Raw genomic sequence first — 8,193 nt, forward strand, 5'->3', positions numbered from 1 at the left:
TGATTGCCTGTCACTCGTTAGCATTTAGCTAGCATCCGATATGGGATTTTACATGTACTCTTTAGCGTTGATACCCTTCAGATTACAGAGGCTCATTTGGGTCTTTTGGTTTAAAAATAGTGCCCTTGTGTTAGGTGGTGGTAATACAGCATACCACGGGATGGCACAGTATGACTGTATGAAAATCTAGATGACCGCCTAAGGCTTATGTGGAGCATCTATTCAGAGGTCTTCAAAGAGATAGAGAGTTTAACAAAGGAAAAGAGATAGAAGAGTTTGACAAAGGAAAAAAATAGCGAGTTTAACAAAGGAAAAGAGATAGAGAGTTTAACAAAGGAAAAAAGATAGAGAGTTTAACAAGGAAAGCGAGATAGGAGAGTTTAACAAAGGAAAAAAGATAGAGAGTTTAACAAAGGGAAAGAGATAGAGAGTTTGACAAAGAGAACGAGATAGCGAGTTTAACAAAGGAAAAGAGATAGAGAGTTCAACAAAGGAAAAGGCAGATGCCTGTTTATTAGACATGAACATACTAATTCAAGCAAACACGCACACGCACACGCACACACACACCCACACACACACACACACACAGCAACACACCACACAACAACCCCACACACACACACAATGTTTAGTGGAATGCCATCTCCTTCTTTCCACAGCCCCTCCAGGATGATGTACGACAACACTCGGAAATATTTAGCCGGGATGATCTCAGCGAAATGAATTAATAATTCATGCATGATGGAGTCTTTTTTATAATTTCAGGCATAATTAATAAGGCAGTGCATGGCTCCCCTCGCAGAGGAAATCGCCTTGAATGTCAACAGCAGATGAATGAGACAGAAGGCAAGCCTGGTTCACTATCAGTCAGACACGCAGTGGCCATTTCCCACGCACGCACGCACACAACACACACACACACACCACACACACACACACACACACACAGACACACACACACACACACAACACACACACACACAGCACACATCACACACACACACACACACACCCACACATACACACACACACACACACCACACATACACACCCACACACACACACACAACACACATCTATGTGGAGAGACAGGGGAGTTACCACTGGATGCTCTAATGGTCACTGTGGGTGTATGAGGGTGGCATGTGAGGTGATCAGAACCATGCTCTGGGAAGAGCAGACCATCTGAGTGGCAACTCAGACAGTGCTCTTCCGAGGTCGGCAGTAACACACACACACCCACACAAAGTACCTGGGTGGGTTCAAAGTCCTTGACTCTGACTAATCCCTCTCATGAAACACACACACCACACACACCTCAAAAAATCTGTTGCGCACACTGGTTACCTCTTCAGGGATCTTATTCAGAAGCCAAGTGTTCATCAGACCACACAGAGGCAAGCTCACATTAAATTTGACATTTCCACTCATCTCTTTATTCAGCTACATCTTCCTCAAATCCCCTCTGCTCCATTCTTCATCTGTTCACCTACGCCCTTGCTCAGCTAAATATGTTGTATTATCCTCCACTCACCCCTTCACTATAAAGCTAACCCTAAACAGCCCGCCACATACACAGCACACCCGCACACAGCAGCCTCCTCTGCTTTTATAGAGAGAGATGATGCTAACTCCAGTCTCCCCAGAGTCCTCTGTGTGGTGGTGATGATTACAGCCTGTTATGAATAATGGCCCACGAGTACACAAGCTTTAAAGTAAACTTTAATCAATTTCACAATGTGCGGCCCTGGATAATACATTTGCTGCTTCAGCTTGCATTGGCAGAGCAATATACCGACAGACAGTAAGCATACACAGGCAACGCGACGACAGGCACACACACACACACACACACACACGACAACAGCACACACACACACACACACAACACCACACACACACACACACACACAACACACACACACACACACACACACACACACACACACCACACACACCACAACACACACACACACACACACACACACACACACAGCTCTAACCACGGCCCTACAGCACAGATCAGATTGGCCAAAGCAAGCATTTGTGTTATAGTTACTGTGTTTGGCAGGCATCCACATCCAGAACACACACGTTTGTTTTAATATCCTTGTGGGGGCCAAAACATGTTTATTCCCATTCCAAATCCTATTTTCCCCTAACCCTAACCCTAACCTAAACTTAAAACCAAACCTTACCCTAAAACTGGTCTCCACAAGGATAGTAAACCACACCACACCCACACGCAGGCGCACACCCACACACCACACACACACACACACAACACACACACACCACACCACACACCCACACACCACAAACAACACACACACACACACACACACACACACACACACACACACAACAGACACACACACACACACAGCTCACACACACACACACACACACACACACACACACACACTCTCCAACTGCAGATTAAACACTAAAGAGTGATCACCTACTTCCTATCACTCTCCACCCTCTCTCCGTCTTTCCTATATTTAGCTCCGTCCATGATTTTCCACTTTTCTTTCATCAGAGCCTCCACTTTTGAGTCATTAAGCTGGCCCGCAGTGTTCTCTGCATCTCTGGGCCTGCCCAGAGCCCTGACCGCCCCCCACCAGCCCACTGCCCCCCTGCCACCCCCCAGCTGCTGACGGGGTCAGAGGAAACGCAGCCACATGCTTAATTCCCATCTTATTTACACCTGAGGCCAGACCTAATCAGAGATCCGCGCCCAGTGGGAATTCCGTTCCCCTGCACATGATCAAAGGTGCTCCGGCAGATGGATATTCCAAGGAAGTGCTCTTGATTGCACCCTGATTCCCCCTCCTGTTGGGTTATTCCCTCTCTCTCCATCTCTCTTTCTCCCTCGTTCTCTGTTTCTCCCTCTACCGACGGACATGGCTGCATACAGTGCCGGGCTGAACTAGAAGCCTTCTGCTGAACCTTCATTTATCTACACACACACACATGCACGTTGCGCACACAGACACCTACACTTGATCAGATCTCATTCACTCCATTTTGCTTTCACTCGCCTGATCGAGGCACATTTAATTCATCTATTCAGAGAAATAGTATTTCTGTAAGCTAAAACAAATCTTGATCGCCTGTTGATAGAATAACTGTGGAAACTAAATAAAGTCATCCAGATAAATAGTTCGTGAGCAGCTCAGTTTGCTGGCTGACAGCTGAATGTTTCCATGCATTTATGAAAATGATGACAATTACATAATTCATCCTAATGCAGCCTAAGGCTTTGCATTACTAATACGTTGGCGTGTTTATAAGTCCAAGTAATATCTTATTCTGCATATCTTATGTAATAAAAATATTACTACCAAGCCTCCCGTGTGTACGTCAGGAAAAATGATTTAATGAAGTCAATAGCAGCCTGTAATTCCCCCTCACTGCACTTTCCCTTCCCCTGTTCCCTCCTTCCCTCCATTCATTCATCTCTTCTCTATCACTAGCACAGTCTATTCCGTGCTGAGGAATGAGAYGAGAGGAGGAAGGGGAGGAGAGGAGGAAGGGGAGGAGAGGAGGAAGGGGAGGAGAGGAGGAATGAGAGGAGGAATGGGAGGAGAGGAGGAATGGGAGGAGAGGTGGAATGAGAGGAGGAATGGGAGGAGAGGAGGAATGGGAGGAGGAATGGGAGGAGAGGAAGGGAGAGGGAGATCCATCCACCATACTCCCACCGTACCCTTTATAACCCACTTACAGGCCCAGCCACTCACAAACAGTCAAGAGAAATAAAACCAAACAAGTAGAAAAACAAGGCCAAACACTTGAAATAACACAGGATTCACTCAGCGGCAAAAAGCCAAATCAAAGAAGCTAGGTATCAGACAAAGACGTCTAGTTTTGGTCTCATATCTTTACCTCCACCCACCCTCTCTCTCCCTCCTTTCCCTCCCTCTCTCCCGTTTTGTGTGCAAAGCGAACGGTGTGTCCCTGGTAAGATGGCAGCAGCTGTAGCAGTGATTTTTTTATTTTTTATTTAACTAGGCAAGTCAGTTAATAATAAATTCTTATTTACAACGACAGCCTACCGGGGAACAGTGGGTTAACTGCCTTGTTCAGGGGCAGAACAACATATTTTTACCTTGTCAGCTCGGGGATTCAATCCAGCAGCCTTTCGGTTACTGGCCCAACGGTCTAACCACTAGGCTACCTGCCACCCCAAATGGTGATGGTAGTGATCTCATCGCCAGGAACACACCGCCTCTCAATGTGACCTACATGCTTTATCTGCGTGAGGCGCTTCTAACTCACACCTCTCCTTCTCTCTATCCTCCTCCCTCTCTCTCTTTGCCTCTCTCTCCAACCTTCTCTCCGCCTTTCCCCATCTCTCTCTCTCTCTTTGCCTCTCTTTCCCGCCTTTCCCCATCTCTCTCTTCTCTTGCCTCTCTCTTCTCCCTTTCCCATCTTCTCTCTCTTTGCTCTCTTCTCCGCTCTCCCCACTCTCTCTCTCTCTTTGCCTCTCTCTCTCCTTTCCCCTCTCTCTCTCTCTTTTGCTCTCTCTCTCCGCCTTTCCCCATCTCTCTCTCTCTCTCTCTTCTCTCTCTTCTCTCTCTCTCTCTCCTCTCTCTCTCTCTCTCTCTCTTCTCTCTCTCTCTCTCTCTCTCTCTCTCTCTCCTCCGCTGTATCCGGAGCTGAAGCATGCCTGAGGTCAGGGTCTAATGAGAGAGATTACTCAAACAGTACAAAGTCATATTCAATTAGGCGGGCAGGTAACTGGCTGTACAGTAAATTGCACATTACTGCAGTACAGTGGCAGATATGCGGCTCCGTTTTCAGGAAAGTGGTGCTGTCAGCAGTGCTGGGTCATTCTATTAGAGTGCTCATGATGGGCCGTGCTGCTCTGCCGTGCATACTTAACACAGCACGCAGACAAGCTCTGCTCGCCCATTCATGAACAAAAGAAACAGAGCTCACAGAGCCAGAGAGCAAGGGCTGTCTTACCTATCTCTCTCATTAATTAATTATTAATTTATTCCTTCACACACACTCTGCCCATGCTCTCATTTGTCTTCTATTTTCTGTCATCCTTGTCATTCCGTTTCCAGCCTCACCTCAACTCCTTTCTCTCCTTCTCTCACACTTCCTGTTTCTGTTACAGCATTAGTCAATGATGCATTTGCATAGGTGAATTCGTTAGCACAAAGTGAGAGCTGCAGCAGAGCTATCTGATCTATATATAGTATACCCTGAGAACAGGCGGAGCCATTCAGAGATACCAGACAACGTTCCTGAACACAACTAAAGCCAACTAAAGGGTGACCATACAAGCACACTGACTGACATAGTAGTGTGAAAGGCAGACAGAGTAAATAGTGATTGAGATGTGCACCACAGACAGGGACAAGTAGAGCCACGAGTGAGAGAAAAGAGGACTCAAACACCACAATAGGAAGCTCTCTCATTAGCATGCCAAGTCAGTCTGAGGCTTTGTTTTTATTCTGTTAGGCTGCCAACGTCTCTGTTCTCTAAAACATTATCTGCCTTGACACATATCTATCTATCCATCATCCTCTCTCTCTCTCTGTCTAGATCTCCTCCACCGTATATTCCATCTCTTAGTTCTCTCTCTCTCTCTCTCTTAGTCTCTCTCTCTTCTTTAGTCTCTCTCTACTCTCTTAGTCTCCTCTCTCTCTCTCTCTCTAGTCTCTCTTCGTCTCTCTCTCTCTCTTTTTCTTCTCTCTTCTCTCTCTCTTAGTCTCTCTCTCTCTCTTAGTCTCTCTTCTTCTCTCTCTCTCTCTCTTCTCTCTCTTCTCTTCTCTCTTCTCTCGCTCCTTCGTTTTATCTCTCTCTCTATGTTTGAAAATAATACTAATAATTTCTCCATCTTCACTGCAGATCATTGTATAAGACAAGGACTGCTGTTGACAGTTGAGTCTGTAATTGTCATGATGTCATTTCAGAACCTCTATGGCAGGCCATTTTGTAAAGGTTGGCATGACAACCAGAAACCCACCCGTTGTCATAACTCTGATAAATCTTGAATTACATGGAATTCCACTGAGTGCCGATGCAATCACTGAAAGGAGTTGGATAATACACAACCCATCACACCTTGCACGAAGGACCCTGTCTGAAGAGCCCATTCAGTAAGTAATGTACATATTAAGCTATTAGGTAACACCCTGAAGTGCATTTTAGGAAAAGGTGAGCACTGCAGAGTCAAGGTAGATCCAATTAAGCTTTTCATTGTCCCCTACTACAGCAAACTGAAAATACATAGAGAGTCTATTCAAACGCATATTTACATTTCCTCAGAAATACACAAAGAAAAACTATACGTGTACAAACAATCCTAAGAAGTAAAGTCACACTTAAAGAATAGAAGGTTGATTTAAGCATACCGAGTAAGCAGCATACTGAAGAGGATTAGAAAAGACCGTTCTGTTGAATATCCTCACAGAAATTACTCACTTTATAAGCTGTCTATTTAAGTCACAGCCCTTAGTCCTCTGAAGTTAAACTACATTACAACATATCATCAATTTCCATCTTCATTCCTTTTCTTCAAGTCTGCACACAAAACATTGAGAGCTCTCAACTCAAGCCTGCCAGTGAATATGAAACAGGCTACGAGGACTGATATGTAAAGGACAAGGTGGTGAATTCTCTATCTCATAAATTAGGGTACGTCTCCCCATTGATGCCAGAAGTATTGAGGCCACCAGGGCTTTAAAATTAATATCCAGCAAGTTGGAGGTGAGGGGAGGGAGGGGCGTGGGGACGATTTATAATGCCTTTGAGGTAATGATTTTCTGAAGTGGAAAAGTGGAACTTTCCATCAAATCAACTTTAATATGAACTTCAATGTTTGTAGCGGCGTCTGGAGCAGAAGGCAGAGTTGACAGAGTGAGGGAGGGCCTATTGATCTGGCCTCAGTGTTTCAGTCAAACCCTCACAAAAAGGCCTCTTAAAATATATGGGATAGCACTTGTAATTATGACTACCGTAAAAGCAGTAAAAGCAGTCCCCCGTGATGACACATCAGAGTTCTAAAGCTCTGTCCAAATGAGCTAGTTCTAATCAGATCCACTGGTGTTCTGATGACAGATTCCAGCATGGCTACCTCACTAAGGCACAGCAGATTGCCCCATCTGCCTGCCAGAGAGAATGACGCATTAACACACACAGAGAGAGGGGAGAGCTTAGAGCTGTGTACAAACTCAGGCGATATTTAAGAACAACCCTACATATACTGTGTGCCTCTCTTTTCCTGCAGGTCCCTAAGGCCCAGAAAGAAAGCAAAAGGAGAGAGAGAAAAGAGAGAGAGAACGATGAGAGAGAGGAGAGAGGAGAGAAGGTGAGAGAGGAGACGAAGAAGACGAAGACAGAGAGAGGACAGAGAGACGAGAGAGAGGAGGATGAGAGTGAGGAGAGAGATGAGAGAAGGAGAGAGAGAGAGAGTGACAGAGAGAGACTTAACGAAGAGAGAGATGAGAGAGAGAGCTCAGAAGAGAGAGAGATGCATTTCAGTATTATTTAGTGACAGGTTTTGGTTGCTGGTAGATATAGCGAGTATAAGGGGTTTGGAGAGAGAGCAGTTGCGGTGGTACCAGAGCCCCCGAGGACTGATGAGATTATTAAAAACCCATGCATAACCTCATATCCCCTAATAAACCCTGCATAACTTCATATCCTCAGCTGACTCTCACACGCACACCATATGTGCACACACACACACATCTAAAAAACACGTGTCTATAAGCACCAGCAGAAATCCAGCCAGCTTACAAAATGAGATCTCTGTGATCGATCTAACAGAACCTGTCATGTGTTCTCCCTTGGCTGAAATTACACCCACAGTTCCCATCAGTGTTTATATTAAACTCTTTTGTCAATGATTTATAGAGTTGTTCCAACATTGACACAGAACAGTCCGTGCTTATAGATTCTAGGATGTATGCAGTCTTCTTTAAGAGCGAATTGATATACTATCTTCGGAACTTCGCTATTTAATGAGCTAATATGCTGGGTTCACATAAGATCCACTTTTGCTACCCACAAGCCGCCGTGGCGATATAATGCCAGCGCAAACGGGTGTATGCGTATGGTGTATCAAATAATCATCAGTCCCTCGGGGCCTGGTCACCCACCGCAACTTGCTCCTCATCAACCCTGTATACCCGCTATATACCAGCAACCCACAAACCTGTCACTAGAGCA

The 8,193-nt window shown here is 45.4% G+C and overlaps 1 protein-coding gene across 1 annotated transcript in view; it reads right to left on the reverse strand.

Annotated features, from left to right (window-relative positions):
- The window catches only part of ptprga (protein tyrosine phosphatase receptor type Ga), a 324,968-nt gene that overhangs the window by 236,645 nt on the left and 80,130 nt on the right, over positions 1 to 8,193 (reverse strand). The window lies entirely within an intron of this gene.

The sequence above is a fragment of the Salvelinus sp. IW2-2015 genome, linkage group LG11 (genome assembly GCF_002910315.2).
Source record: "Salvelinus sp. IW2-2015 linkage group LG11, ASM291031v2, whole genome shotgun sequence".
In the NCBI taxonomy this organism is placed as follows: Eukaryota; Metazoa; Chordata; class Actinopteri; order Salmoniformes; family Salmonidae; genus Salvelinus; species Salvelinus sp. IW2-2015.